The following is a 16,067-nucleotide window of genomic DNA, read 5'->3' as shown; positions in this document are numbered from 1 at the left end:
TATAGACACATTACTTTGTGTTTGTGTGTGTGTGTGTGTGTGTGTGTGTGTGTGTGTGTGTGTGTGTGTGTGTGTCTGCTCTGTCTTCTCCATCCCCAGTGAGTCGTGGAGGATGGCTGCTTATACTGAGCCAGGATCCTCTGGAGGTTTCTTCCTGTTAAAAGGGAGTTTTCCTCTCCACAGTTGCTGCATGCTTGCTTAGTATGAGGATTGCTATAAAGACTCTGACACTATTCAGTGACTTGATGCAATTTGCTGTGTTCCTTATATAGGAAACTTTTTTTCTGACTGGCTTAATGAACTGACCTGTATTGGAATGTTTATCATGTGAAGTGCCTTGAGACGACTCTTGTCGTGATTTGGCGCTATTTAAATAAAATTGAATTGAATTGAATTTGTGTGGACTCACAAAATATTCGAGAGCCACGCGCTGAGCCGGGCCACTTTGCTTCCACATTGCTGATGAGGTGGTCTGCGTCACGTATAATCTTGCCAGTTCAGAAGATAAACTAGCGTCAATAACTATAATGCAAAGTATATTTCTTTTGGAATGTGAAATTAATAAGCGTACCTGTACATTAATACTGTGAACAGATCTAATCCCATCATATCTCCTTCATTTATTGAAGGAGATATGATGGGAATGTGAGTTCCATCACTGCCACACCTGGACACCCTGAAATATGTCATACGTGAGCGTTTCCATTCTCTTAGACCTGATGACATTATTTATTGCTCCCACTGATGGCTACAGTTCTGTGGAGCGCTTCCTTCAGATGTCTTGTGGTTCTGTGTCCCGGGAACACGACAAACATGTGAACCAAGCGCTTCAGTGCAAGGGTCACATTCCTGACAGCTCTGCAGACAGTTGCCTTGGACACATGCTCCGCATCCCTGATGTGATATAAAAAACTCCCATTCACAAAAAAACTAACTGCAGTGCAAAAGGTTTGGTCGGAGCGGAGAGCATCTCCCCGGTGGGTTAAGCGAGCAATGTGCTGGCTGATAATATTATTTAAACAAATGATCGACGATCGGGAAAACGGAAACGCTTGTACAGGATTTCATTGGGAAGGGATAAAACATCCACCCGGGGTCTGATCATCCTCTCCCGACGGAGATGTCTGCGGAGGATTTGTGTCTCCACATCCACAGGCTCTTCCAAACGTAGACACGCCATGTCTGCCGCAGATTTCAGGCTGCATGTTCACCGTCAGAACAGGAGGAACTTAGAGTTATTCACAACTAACCTGCCAGTGAGCTGGTTAGATTCACAAAGTGTGTTTCCCCGGAAACTGACTCAGTGTTCTGCTGAACTGGCCTTGTGAAACCAAAAAGCTCATGTCATGGTTGAATAACTCAGGGTTTTCACTACACTTGCTTTGTGAAACGGGGCCCAGATAAAACTGTGTTACTGAAACATAAAGACACTAAATGCTGAAAGAAGACACCAACAGATGCCTAAGTAAACCAAAGTCAAATATAGAAAACGTAACTACACTGGATTGATGACAGAATAACCTAAACCATGAACAGGGAATGACTGAAGAAAATACACAACTAAATAAGACCGGACTGGGCCAGATAAGTGGCTAAGGGTGGCTGAGGCTGGGAATGAATAAGAAACAGAAAACAAGGAAACCGGGAGAAGGGAGAACACATGGAATGGACCAGGGAGACGGGATATGGAACGGACACAGGGTGACATGGACAGGAGACAGGCCATGGCAGCACAAACGTGAGACTTTTAATTTTGCAGCAGGGTGCGTGATGCATGTGGACAATCCAGCTTGTTTTGTCTACATTCTGGGCTGCTTTAGACATGTGGAGGACTACAGCCGTGACCAGATGACCGCAGACACTCTGCCCAGCTTTCAGGCACACCACACTCACTCAGTTTCATGGCTGATGTAATGCCTCAGTCGCAGGCCAGAAATCCACACTCAGAGCAGGGAAACAAAATCAGATCTAAATTTAGAAGATTGTTAAGTGGACTCTGTAACGTTTCCATCAATCAAACAAGCAGCCCCTCTCCTGTGTTTCACTAAAGAACATATTCTACATTCTATGGCCATGCATCATAGATTCCACACCGCTGAGGCTCTTCGGAGAACAATTCTGTGGTGTCGCGTCTCAGAAACTTGAATGCTAATGACATCTGAGTTAAACCCTCAGACCTAGTCATTATTGACACGATGCATGACCAACAACTGAACCCAGCATTGAAGGACGTTAAACCCCCATCCTGGAAGAGGGCTCAGCCGCAGGCCCACTGCTCATCCTCTGAATGTTTTGATACTTTGGTGTTTATCTGTGGTGAACAGTACAAGCTTCTGGTAAGAACCTGACTGTAAAATATTAGCCCTTCTCTCACAGGGTATCACTGTGAGTTGGCCTTCAGGCGACTTGGAAAGCTCTTAATGCTTTTCCCATGAGCCGGGCTGTCTGTCAAACTGCAGGGAAAACAACGGACACGGAGGCAACGCTGCTGCACTTCTACATCGACTCATTTAGTCCTTCACATGACCAAGTCACAACACCTTCTCTGTATTACCTCCAACTGAAACCATTTTTATGTTCAGTCAAGGTTTTATATCACATATTTTACATTTTTAAAGGAGCTGATTCAGATTCAATAACTGGAAACTCTTAGCTGCTGGTCCTAACATAATAATCACATTTTTTGTTGAGATCCAAGTTTTTGCACAGATCCTCACATCAGAGTATAAATTGAACCAAAATTGGACTCCAGTTTGAATAGTCTAGAGCAGGGATTCCCTAAGTGTGGTGTGTGCACCCCTGGGGGTGCGAGAGCTGCCGCTAGGGGGTGCGCGAGGTGAAAAGTGTAATGGCTGCGGAGCTCAGAGAAGTCTGTCATATGCCACCATTAGCGTAGCCAGAAACTCATTTGTGGGTGGGCCTAAGAAAAAGTAAGTGTGTCAGGTAATAAAAGCAACAGCGACAAATTTCGCTGATCGCGGTCGTTTGTCGCCTCCCGTGTGTCGAGCCCATAACCCTCAATGCTCCTCCCCCTATCCACACTGAGGTGACATGCGCTGCTTCTATTGTGGCTGCAGGAACTGAAGTAGGGATAGTCCCAACCCACCACCCCACCTAGTGGACACTTATGTTGTGTTGCCTGAAGTCTGTTGCATATCTGTTTGAGGTGTTTTTTTTTTTTGCAGAGCAAAGCTGCCCTCCCTGTGGAGGGTAACTCTGAAGTGCCTTTTTTTCCCTCCACCTGAACCAATCCTCATGTAACCCTCTTATCTCTATGAAGGTAGCGCGGCTCAGGGTTACGAATGACCACAGTCACCAATTCTTGTCATGTGTCTTGCCCATGTATGTCTGATCTCTGAATTGTGTGTACTGAAACTCTAACTACCCTCTGGGATTAATAAAGTATCTTTGATTTGATTTGATTGATTTTTCCCCAGTTCCATCAGAGCTCTGAGTTCAGCAAAAGCTCACAGCTAAATGACCATTCTATGGAAAATCAAACCAGATTTTTCAGTGGAATAATTGTAGTGACATATGAACCATCCTTTTGAATCACCAATTATTTGCTCAATCCACCACCCACCTATCCGACTGTCCGCCAGAAGCCACCTGGGAAGTATCTTTTGACCTCAGACATCCACGCTTCGCTTGCAGACCGGATCCCCAAGAACTTCCACTATCCTGATGCGCAGACTACTCAGTGGTGTCAGAGTGGTTGATGTAAATGTGATAACTTATTAAACTGCATCAAACAAACAGCCAGATGTGTTTAATAAACCAGACATCACACCTTTCTGAGTCACTTAGAAAACTCTTAAACACACCGGGTCATGTTTCATCAGAGTTCATTCATTGTCTCATTTGAAATCACTTTGAATCACCATTCATAATCATTAGCCTTTCATCGTCATCAATATAATAATAAATACATTTTTGTAAACTATATCTTTGTTTCTGTGTCAAATTATTATAAAGTGTTGTTTCCCTGGAAAATGTTAGCGCCACGACCGGGAGACGAACTGGCAGAAAAATCAACATCCCAGTGTAGCACTCTAACCACTGGACTACCATGTCTGTTACAACAAATTGGCCGCCTAACACACATATCCTGTGCTGGCCTTTACGTGTATCCTTGTAGACTGCACATCTGGTTTTTACAGCTGTGTTTTGTCCCCAATGCAGAAGCAAGTTGTCCAGGCTAGCATATGCTAATTTATCCCTTTGGTTTTGTTCCCCAGACTGTCCTCTTATTTTAAGGTCTCTTCTGTGAAGTGGGTGAAATAGTTTTTCACAAACTCACAAATCTCAAAGTGTGTGACAGACATACTCACATATTTTCTTTTAATATAAATTGAAGTTCAACATTTGAACTCTCGTGAAATTTTGGAGAAATTCCAGTCAGGCTTCAGAGCTGGACACAGCACAGAGACTGCCCTTTTAATGGTTCTTAACAATGTATTTTTAGCTGGTGATAAGGGTGACGCTGTTGTCCTTTTGCGACTGGACTTGGCTGCTGCCTTCGATTCGGTGGACCATGACATTCTGTTGGAAAGTTTACAGAAGTGGGTGGGGATTAAAGGGGTGGCCCTTCAATGGCTGATGTCCTTTCTTGATGACAGGAGGTTTTGTGTGTCGATGGGTGAGGCTACTTCAGCCTGGGAAAGTCTCAGATGGGGAGTCCCTCAGGGCTCTGTCGTCGGCCCCCTTCTGTTTATCCTGTACCTCCTGCCCCCGGGGATTCTCCAACAGCGTCATGGAGTTGAGTTCCATTTTTATGCAGATGACTGCCAAGTCTATTTGCCACTTGCTCGGGGGACAAGAGGCTCTAGGTCTGCATAATTGGACTGTCTAACAGACGTTAAGTCGTGGATGGCTGCTAAATTCCTCTTCCTAAATGAGTCCAAAACTGAGGTCATAATACTCAGTATGGGTGAAAGAGCTCGAGCAGGTGCTGAGGTTGATCTTGCTTCCCTGGCTCTAAATGAGAAGACTGTGGTCACTAACTGGGGGTGAAAATCGATGCAGCCCTTAAATTTGACTTACAAATAAACATGGTTGTCCGGGCATGCTTTTATAATCTTAGATGGCTTTCCAAGATTAAGCCTTTCTTGTCAAGAGTCCATCTGGAAACTGTGGTCCATGCTTTTATCATGTCCCGCCTTGACTACTGTAATGCTTTGTATGCTGGGCTGAGTCAGGCAGCACCTTCACGGTTTCAGCTAGTCCAGAACTCTGCTGCCAGATTCCTGACGGTACAAGGAGGGACCGCACCACGCCAGTGCTGGCTTCTCTGCACTGGCTCCCGGTGTTTTATCGAGCCAGATTTAAGATTTTGCTCCATGCTTTCAGAGTTCTGCATGGCAGCTCTGCCCTACATCTGGCTGAACTGCTGCAGCGGCGTGTCCCTGCTCGTGCCCTTCGCTCTGCTGAGCAGGAGCTGCTGGAGGTTTCCCGCTCTAAACTGAGATCAAGGGGGGACAGGGCCTTCTCAGTTATGGCCTCTACACTGTGGAACGAGCTGCTCCTGACAGTGAAGCAAGGGCCTTCTGTTCAGGATTTTAAATCACACCTTAAAACCCACCTTTATCAGCTAGCTTTCCCCCAACATGGTTACTGGCTTTTATATTTTTACCATTTGTATTGCAGTTTTTATTTGCTTTTATTTGTCTATTTTTCTTTTTACTCATTTTTATTCAGTATGTTGTTTTCATGACTTCTCTGGTTTTTATGTCCAGTTCAGCACCTTGGGCTTCCGCTAAGGTGGTAATAGGTGCTTTATAAATGAATACATTGAAATTGAAATGAAACTGATTCAGGGAGTGAGTCAAAGCAGATTAAGCTTTTAGAGGTCCGTTCACTTGCATTCGTTTTATCTTTGTTCCGGGGAGCCATAAGCCGACTGGGCTGAACAAACATAGCTAAAAATGTTATTAATAATTCAACTGCATCAGAAAATTTGAATCCATAAACAAAAGATAAAATGCAGCTTCAAAATATTTTATCCTCGTCGTCGTCGTCTTCCTCGGCTTATCCGGGTCCGGGTCGCGGGGGCAGCATCCCAACTAGGGAGCTCCAGAACGTCCTCTCCCCGGCCACCTCCACCAGCTCCTCCGGCAGGACCCCAAGGCGTTCCCGGACCAGATTGGAGATGTAACCTCTCCAACGTGTCCTGGGTCGACCCGGGGGCCTCCTGTCGGCAGGTCATGCCCGAAACACGGTGATGGGTGAGACAAAAACGGTTCAGAAAATCTTTCATGGAAGTAAATTCAAAGAGTCGGAGTACCCGGCCCGGAGGGTTACCGGGGTCCCACCCTGGAGCCAGGCCTGGGGTTGGGGCCCGTGAGCGAGCGCCTGGTGGCCGGGCTTTCGCCCATGGGGCCCGGCCGGACCCAACCCAAACCGGATACATGGGCTCATCCAACTGTGGACCCACCACCCGCAGGACGAACACGAAGGGTCCGGTGCAGTGTGGATCGGGTGGCAGACCGAGGCGGGAGGCTTGGCGGTCCGATCCCCGGACAACGGACATACTTTATCCTGAATTAGAAAATAGTGATAGTGCAACTAAAATATCTCCAAGATCTGTGTTTGTGTCTTTTACACAAATACTTATTTACTATGAGTCTAAATCACTGATAAGCACGTCAATGGAAGTGACTGTAAAGGAGATCCAGGATGCTGGCAGGAGAGAAGTTGCTGCAACACAGAGTCATGAGAGCACATGTGGAGCAGCAGCTGGGCTGGATGAGGACATCCCCGTCTCTGGATCTGAATAAACGCACTTCTGCAGCAAGCCTCCAGCTACGAGCCGCTGAGTTATGCAATTTCTTCCCTCTGATCTTCCTCGTCAGATTTGACTCTGATGCTAATTTATAAAAGAACATCAGCGCTGAATGTATTTGGCTTCATTTTATTCAGAACATTCAGAAAGCAGAGCAATCTGGGATAACAAAGCTGAAGCATAAATATCAGCAGAATAATATTGTGCTATGTCACTCATAAATCATTTCAAATCTTCTCTGTCCTCTGGTTGACTTGCTCAATTAGAAGTTCTGGTGACGTTTGTGTGCCTTACTCCTACGTGGCGATCAAAGTGTGGTAGGAAAGGGTGAAGATATTTCACTTAAGTATGTGTTGAAAATGACTTCAAAGGCGTGCGGCATTAAGATTCATAACTACAGGCTCGGAAAGAAAAACCTCAGTAGATGATCTGAGCAGATGTTTTAGGAGATAATGTGAAGGTGAACATGCTTCTTTGAAAAGGGAGAGGTGATAATTAGTCACTGGTCAGACAACAAGGTGGAGGATGAAGACTAAATAACAGATGCTAAATAGATTTGTGTGGAAAAAATGAGGAGCTACTAAAAGTTTATCACCATAAAACGGAGATGGGAAGCATGAGCTAGCTTCTGCTGCAGCCAGTGGGACATCACCTTGTCCCATGAAAGAAAAGAATAACGTTTAGCTAGAACTAGTTTTTATTTGTCTGTCCCTAAAAAGGAGACGAGTCGGATCATCATCATCATCATCATCATCAGTACCTGACAGTCACTGTGTCCCCCACGCTCCTCTACAGCAGTTCAACCCTCAACTCCCAAATGGGAGGTTCCCACCACCGCCTTTCTGACCGTGTCACACGTCCCGTCATGCCCAGATTATCCAAAACTGGGTAAAGAGGTGGAGCTGAGGGTGGGGCTGTCACTGTTGGAACAAACGGACCAATGTAGCGACTTAGATAACCCAAGAAGCGAAGAAAGCCTCCCACCCGCATGGCAGACTGGCCTTTGTGTGAGGCTGTAGTCATGCTGGTCGCCTGTGGAGATCTATTATGGACCAGGACTGTGAAATCACAAGTGGAGCCTCAGACCATAACAACCCGTTCATCGTCCGGTTAGCCTAGAGGTGCAGAAAGGGTTAAACGAAGTTCTCTCCTCGAGTCCTGCCTCCATAACGCACATGACCAGTGTGATTGGCTGCACATGCTGTCACCTGAGACTCACCTGAGACAAACTGCTCTGGTTGTTTGCAGCGCCAAAGGAAAATGTTCCAGTCGTATGCAAGACTCCTGTGTCTGCGATGCGACGCGTGGGGCCAAAAGCGAGTGAGTGTAACCGAAGGTCCGGACAGGAGGACGCTACCTGTACATGAAGAGAGACCGACGGCCATGAACTCCAGAGGCTCTTTCATTAACACCGCCGTCACTTCAACAGCCCGCACACCTCCGCACGTCACAATAAAAGCACTGCACACCACATCCTGTCTGACTCTAACCAAAATAAGAGTCTCACAAAAGTAGTTTACATGAGGATGGAGGCAAAAGGAAGGAGGCTGAGGATGTAAGGAGCTGTTTTCCAAAGAAGCGTGTAACTCACTTAAAGTTAAGTTTGCTAATCAAATGAGTCCATCATAATAACGTTGTTGGCAGCGTTGAGCTTTAACGCTAGCATAGCACACAGCAGGTCAGACATCTGCAGCTCCTCCACCGGTGATTTACCTTTCTCTGAGAGAGAAACTGAACATGGTTAGTTCTCTTTCTCTACAAAGACAGACAGACTAGAGAGACAGTTAACCCTTTAAAGCCTGACACATGAACTAATGATCAGAAAACATTGTTGACTAATTTTATTACAACAATTATTTACTTTAGCAACAATAAAACCAAATACCATTTGTACTTGGCAACTTCAGCTTCCACCAAACGGCAGAAAACATATTTACGGTTCAATAAAGCAGCTTTTTGAGGACAAAACAAACCTTATAAACTTCGACATACGTGTGTGTAGACATGAAACAGTTGTTGTTAAAGGGTTAAATTCAAGAGTTTAATGTTAAAATGTCGGTGAAAAACTGTAGCTTTCCAACATTTAATATTACAGTCAAGTATGTAGTGTAGTAAAAGTGGGAAATCAGAGCTTTATTGTTTTATCATAGATCAAAGAGAAAACAACAACAACACAAATGGGGTGCGGGGTGGGGTGGGGGTGGGGGGGGGGGGGGGGGGGTGATGTTAGATTGATAAGTTCCCACCAATGTCAAGAGCAAATCTACGCCACAGAGTGCTGGGTATCGTGGTGGGTCCTCCATGATGGGGCAATCTGTTCAAGGATCTTTTACTGACTCAAATGTTCAGGAAAAAAGTGAGTTTTATTTGGACATGAAGATGTTTCAAGATTTTCCCAAATGCTAAGAGGAATTTAAATGACAAGATCAGAAAACTCTCTGAGAATAAGGTCCTTCAGGCATAAATCACTAATGCTAAAATACCGCTATCATGAATGAATCTCAAAGTCTGAAACAAACACAGGTGCCAAAAACAAAGCCATCTACAAAGTCAAAACAAGAAAAACTGAATACAATTTTGTTCCCAAGAGCTGTTCATTTTAATTCAATGCTGCACATTTCTGACAAAAAGGACTGCAGGGGCCAAGTCTGGGGCCCTGGTCAGCTTAAGAATCAGAAGAAGGTTGTTTACAGAAGCAGAGACCTTCATGAGGAACGTATCTTCCTGGCTGATCCCAGGAGCCTGCCCTAATTAGAAACAGCTGGTCAGAACTCACTTCAATGGCTGCACAGATCTCTCTCTTTATGTTGCTTGGCTGGTTTTGCTCGTCCATCAGCTGCACCTAGAGGCTCATCTCCATCTCATAAGACTTCCCTGGCTGCATGGTGTTTGTGAATTTCATGGATGGTAAAAAGAAACCTAAAACTCATTTTCTTACTCCCTTGCATAATTTCTGCAGGCACATGTGTGTGCGCACACACACACACACACACACAAACACACACACACACACACACACACACACACACACACACACACACACACACACACACACACACACACACACACACACACACACACAAACACACACACACACACACACACACACAAACACACACACACACACACACACACACACACACACACACACACACACACACACACTGAGGGGGAGTCTGAGGACACCAAAACTGATGCTAGCTCAAAAGTGCCAAATTGCAGTTCCACCCTCATCCACTAGGGGCTGGTGTCAGAAGCGAGCAAATCCTCATTGACTCCCATGTTAAAAATACCAATTTCACAGCAGAAATAAACATGTTTACAGCCTGGTACCAAAACATGTTTTAGGTTTAAATGATCTAGTTTACACTCATGACAACTCTGAGGGGGGTGAATTTTTTTCTCACTCTTCTGTTTAAGTGTATTAAAAGCCTAAATTTCTGTATAATTAATGAGCATCAGACCCACGTGACCACAGAGCTAGCTCCGAGGAAAGGCCTCAGTAGAGCCTCGGTCTGGCCTGGAAACTGCTCCGTCATTTTCAGTCTCTCAACTTCGACCATTAGTTGTAGCGTTTGTGCGTTCTTTTTGGATATTATTTGTGCAATTGTTGGACAAAATGACTTGCTGTGGTATTAATTCAGTTCAGTTAAAAAATACTTTATTAATCCCAGAGGGAAATTGATTGCTGTAGTAGCTCAGAATAATAATAATAATCAAGTCATCAAAGAGTTGTTGTATATTACAATGGCTGTTGGCAGGAAGGATCTCCAGTAGCGGTCAGTGTTGCAGCCAAACTGAAGAAGCCTCTGACTGAAGACACTCTTCCGTTGTCGGACAGTCTTGTGAAGAGAATGCTCAGGGTTGTCCATCATTTTCTTGATTGTCTGGAGAATCCTTCTTTGCATTATCTCCTCCAGTGGTTCCACAGTCGTCCCCAGAACAGAACCAGCCTTTTTTATTAGGCTGTTGAGCCTTTTCAGGTCCCTGTTTCTGATGCTGCTACCCCAACAGACGATGGCTGAAGAGATTACACTCTCAACAACAGACTTGTAGAAGATCTGCAGCATCTTGCTACAGACATTGAAGGACCAAAGCGTCCTCAAGAAGTGCAGTCTGCTGTGTCCCTTCTTGTAAACGGCTTCGCTGTTCTTTCTCCAGTCCAGTCTGTTGTCCAGGTGAACTTCAAGGTGTTTGTATCCTCAACCACCTCCACTTCTTCTCCCATGATGGAAACAGTGTTTGACTCCACCCTGTTTCTTCTGAAGTCTAAAATCATCTCCTTTGTTTTGTTCACGTTCAAGATCAGATGATTGTTTCCACACCATGCCACAAAGCGCTCCACCAGCTCTCTGTACTCAGCTTCCTGTCCATCTCTGATACACCCGACAACAGCAGAGTCATCTGAGTATTTCTGTAGATGACAGGTCTCTGATTTGTACTGGAAGTCTGAGGTGTACAGGGTGAAAAGGAATGGTGAGAGTACAGTACCCTGTGGTGCTCCAATGTTACTGATTGCCTGGTTTGATGTGCAGTTCTTCAGCCTCACAAACTGTGGTCTGTTTGTCAGGTAGTCTTTAATCCAGGCGATAGTTGAGGTCCCCACCTGTGTCTTCTGGAGTTTCTGATAACGTACATCAGGCTGGATTGTGTGAAATGCACTGGAGAAATCAAAGAACATGACCCTCACAGTGCTGCCTGTTTTGTCCAGATGACAGTGTTGAAGCAGCTGGATGATGTCATCTTCAACTCCAACTCCAGGGCAATAAGCAAACTGCAGCGGGTCCTGATATGTCCTAGTTTCCTTAATTGCACTAATAGAGCGTCCAAGGAGTCTCCACTTCATTTTTTTCGGTAAGTAAAATTATATTTATGTATTTTAGGTCACTGCCGAGCTGAGATTAGATTTTAACATGTACTGTTTAACCATGAAATTTAAATGTAATAGGGTAAAACCCAGTGCATTTAACATAAAGCTGCACTTTAGAAAATGGGTAGAAATATAACATGTTGGTGGAGCTGGGTTCCCACTATCGGTATGGTCCCCTCCCCTCAGCGCCAGATCGGCGCATCTCTGACCGCAGCAGCGCCTGGAAAATAAAGGAAAATGCTGTACGTTTAATAATGTTTGGTCAAAGATGGGTTGAAATATGACGTGGTGGTGGGTCACAGATCTGCAAATCTGCCGTTCCAGCCTCCCACACAAAGCCAAGGTGGCGGCGATCAGAACCACCCATTTAGCTTCCAAAATGCCCCACTAAAAGCTATGGGTGGCGTTCATACACACACACACACACACAAACACACACACACACACACACACACACACACACACACACACACACACACACACACACACACGTCAGGTAGAATCTGTTTTCAGTTGTTCATGGACTTTCGCTTGTTTAGACCTTGCCCAGTGTAGAGACATTACATCACAGACTTGCAGCTTTAATCTCTCACTTTGTACCGATGTGGGTCAGTTACGTTTAGGAATGAGATCATGCTAAACAGCAAGCTGGGCCATCAACAAGTTGTTCAAATCAAATCTTGCAGCTCTGATGTAGTAAGCTGCATAAACTGTCCCAGCACACAACATTCATGTGGCTATTTTTATTGATCAGCCAGACGTGAACTCTTCTGAGGCTCAGTCTTATCCTGTCATCAGACCATCTGAACACGGAGTTCCTCATGCAGTTGGCATCCAAGTGTCCTGTTTCAAATGAGCACTGGCAGATGCAGGCTGTCATGTCTGAACCAGGTGATGGAGCCTCACATCAATATTTTTCTCATTTTTGATGGATAAAAGCAATCACAGATCCTATCTTAGCATTTTTGGCAATAGCTGGACTCCACGCATGCTTGAACTGCTGGATAATGAGCTTTATGAAATCACCAGAAAGGTTTTGTTAACCATGTTGACAGAAAATCTGAGAAAGACTCATGATATAATTCAAGAGGAGTACAAAAATAACGAGGCTTTGTGTATTTGCAGTTGAACTCAAACCAAAATCTTTCTGCCTATTTGACTCATTAAATAAAACAAATCAAGTCTAGTCTGAAAATTGTTATCCCTCCCTTCATACCGAACAATGGTGTAACTGCAAGCCTTGGAATTCCTAAGGGGTCTTCATTCAGACTGGTGAGCCACAGGGTGGCCAGTCGTCCTTGAAAAAGTTGAAAGAGGTTAATTTAACACTTACATCCAATAACTGGGATGAAAGAAGAAACAAGCAACAACTGCTTTCGTTACTGCTGGTGGTGGTCGGAGGGACCGGTGGTGCCAGTGCTCGGCAGGGCAGCTGTGGCTACATCGTAGCTCATCACCACCAGCGTGTGAATGTGTGTGTGTGAATGGCTGAATGACTGTGTTGTGAAGTGCCTTTGGGGGTTGTAAAAACCCTAAGAAGGGGCTATACAAATGCAGGTAATTTACCATTACAGAGGCCGTGATAAAACATGAATTGTGAAAAATATCATGTTGTGGGACAGTCATAATCTGCAAGCTTCAATCAATCAATCGATCGATCGATCAATCAATCAATATTTGTATAGCACTTTTCATACAAAAGAAAATGCAGCTCATTGTGTTTTACAGATTAAAATGACCCAATATAACACATATTCACATCCCTTCCCCACAAACATAAAAACACTTGTGACAGTTACACCCCCATCCCACAAACCATTTGCCAGGCACACACACACACACACACACACACACACACACACACACACACACACACACACACACACACACACACACACACACACACACACACACGCACGCACGCACGCACGCACGCACACACACACACACACACACACACACACACACACAAAACCTAAAAAAATGGCATAAGTAAACACTAGGCGTTCAGATGGGTTAGGTAATGAATGACACACCATTGGGTGAGCCATCTGCCTCGGCAGTAGTTGATCGACGGCAGCAGCCAAGGCACCAACCCAGGGCGCCCTTGGAGGGAGAGCGGAAACCACCACCACCACCACCTAAGCACACCCCTAGGCCACCACAGTTGTACACCACCCCCGAGGCAGAGGGCCCCACCGAGGAAACACTGGTATGATTAAAAAAAGTAAAATGAAAATAAATAAATAAATAAATAATAGTATTAATTATAATAATAATAGCTAGTATGGATAGTGAAATAACTATTAAAAACTGATAGTAAAACACTAAAACATAAATGTCTAATACCACTAAAATGAAAATAATAAAATAAGCTAATTAATAAAACAGGAAGTGCAGCTAAAAACAGATATCAGTTCAAAGCTAAGCTAAAAAGGCGAGTCTTGAGCCTGTCAAACATGAACATTCTCTACGACCCTGGGGTCCTCTGGCAGCCTGTTCCAGATACGTGGGCCATAAAATTGGAAGGACGTCTCTCCATGGGTATGCGTCCTGACTTTTGGAATCACAAGGAGACGGCTGCCATAGGAGCACAGAGGCGGCAAAGGTTTGTAAGGAAAAGCAGTTCCGAAAGATAAGAAACTCCGAGACCATTAATATACTTTAAAACTTTAAGAGAACCTTAAAATCGATCCTGAAACATACAGGGAGCCAATGCAGCGATTCTAAAACTGGTGTAATGTGCTCCCGCCTCCTGGTCTTCATCAGCTGAGCTTGAGCTGTGGTGGCCTCATGGAGGGGGCCATCGTCTAGCACACTGCTGCTAACCACAAATATTCTCCCTCTCCTGATGATAACCTTTTGCTTTCCTTGACGTTGGATGTGCTACTACTAGTTTACCCGTTTAATTATAGATCCACTAGGATAAATACAATAAAGTTTATCTCTCACCAAATAGAATATTTACTAAAACATCACAATATAACTATAGACACATTACTTTGTCTTTGTGTGTGTGTGTGTGTGTGTGTGTGTGTGTGTGTGTGTGTGTGTGTGTGTGTGTGTGTGTGTGTGTGTGTGTGTGTGTGTGTGTGTGTGTGCTCTGTCTTCTCGATCCCCAGTGAGTCGTGGAGGATGGCTGCTTATACTGAGCCAGGATTCTCTGGAGGTTTCTTCCTGTTAAAAGGGAGTTTTCCTCTCCACTGTCGCTTTATGCTTGCTTAGTATGAGGATTGATGCAATTTGCTGGGTTCCTTATATAGGAAACATTATTTCTGATTGGCTTAATGAACTGTCCTGAATTGGAATGTTTATTATGTAAACTGCCTTGAGACGACTCTTGTCGTGATTTGGCGCTTTATAAATAAAATTTATTGAATTGAATCAGGACATGTGTTGCAGAGCTCTGTAAAAGTTGTAAGCCTGAAATGCTCTTTTTGGGAAGACCAGAAAGCAGTAGTCAGTTCTACTGGTGATAAAAGCATGCATCAGCATCTCGTATTGGCCCGAAAGAAAATGGGGCGGACTCTGGCTATGTTCTTTTACTCTGAGCTGACTTTCATCCCACACATTAAAAACATTAGTAAAATAGGGTTTTATCATCTAGAGTTGTAAATCACGCCCAGGTTCTTGACTTGTAAGGAAAGATTAAAAGACATTGATTGTAGTTTTGGTAAAAGTTTCTCTCTGGGCCTCATGACCGATGACTAAAACTTCAGTTTTGTCCTGGTTGAGCAGGAGAAAGATTTCTGCCATCCAGGATTCAATGTCTAAAATGCAGTTTAAATGTGCATCCATTGGCCTTGTGTCAACAGGAGACACGGAGATGCCTCCTGCAATAAATTTTCGATTAATTACAATTTAGCTATGAAACTCGTGCCAATGAGCTCATTAAACAAATGTTGTCGATTGACAGCTCTGTAACATTTGGTAAATGGGTTATTTTTAATTAATTGTCAATAAAATATAAAGGTATTCAATACAATTTAATATATCATAGAAATATGGATTATTTATTTAATTTATTTATTCAGAACAATGCTCATTAATGAACAATCAAGTCCTTATGTACGGACTGTTCTGCTGAGCTGTGGTGGCCTCATGGAGGGGACCGTCGTCTAGCACACTGCTGCTAACCACTTAATTCTCCCTCTCCTGATAATAACTTTTTACTTTCCTTGACGTTGGATGTGCTACATATAGTTTACCCATTTAATTATAGATTCACTAGGATAAATACAATAAAGTTTATCTCTCACCAAATAGAATATTTACTAAGAAATCACAATGTAACCATAGAAACATTACTTGGCATATATGTTGTGTGTGTCATGGTCTGCGTCTGCGTCTTCCCTCATGTGTCTCCTGATGTCTCTCCATCCCTCTCTAGATTCCCTTTTGTGTCTCATAGCGCCC

This window comes from Nothobranchius furzeri, chromosome 16 (genome assembly GCF_043380555.1).
Source record: "Nothobranchius furzeri strain GRZ-AD chromosome 16, NfurGRZ-RIMD1, whole genome shotgun sequence".
NCBI lineage: Eukaryota > Metazoa > Chordata > Actinopteri > Cyprinodontiformes > Nothobranchiidae > Nothobranchius > Nothobranchius furzeri.
This window is presented reverse-complemented; position numbering follows the sequence as displayed.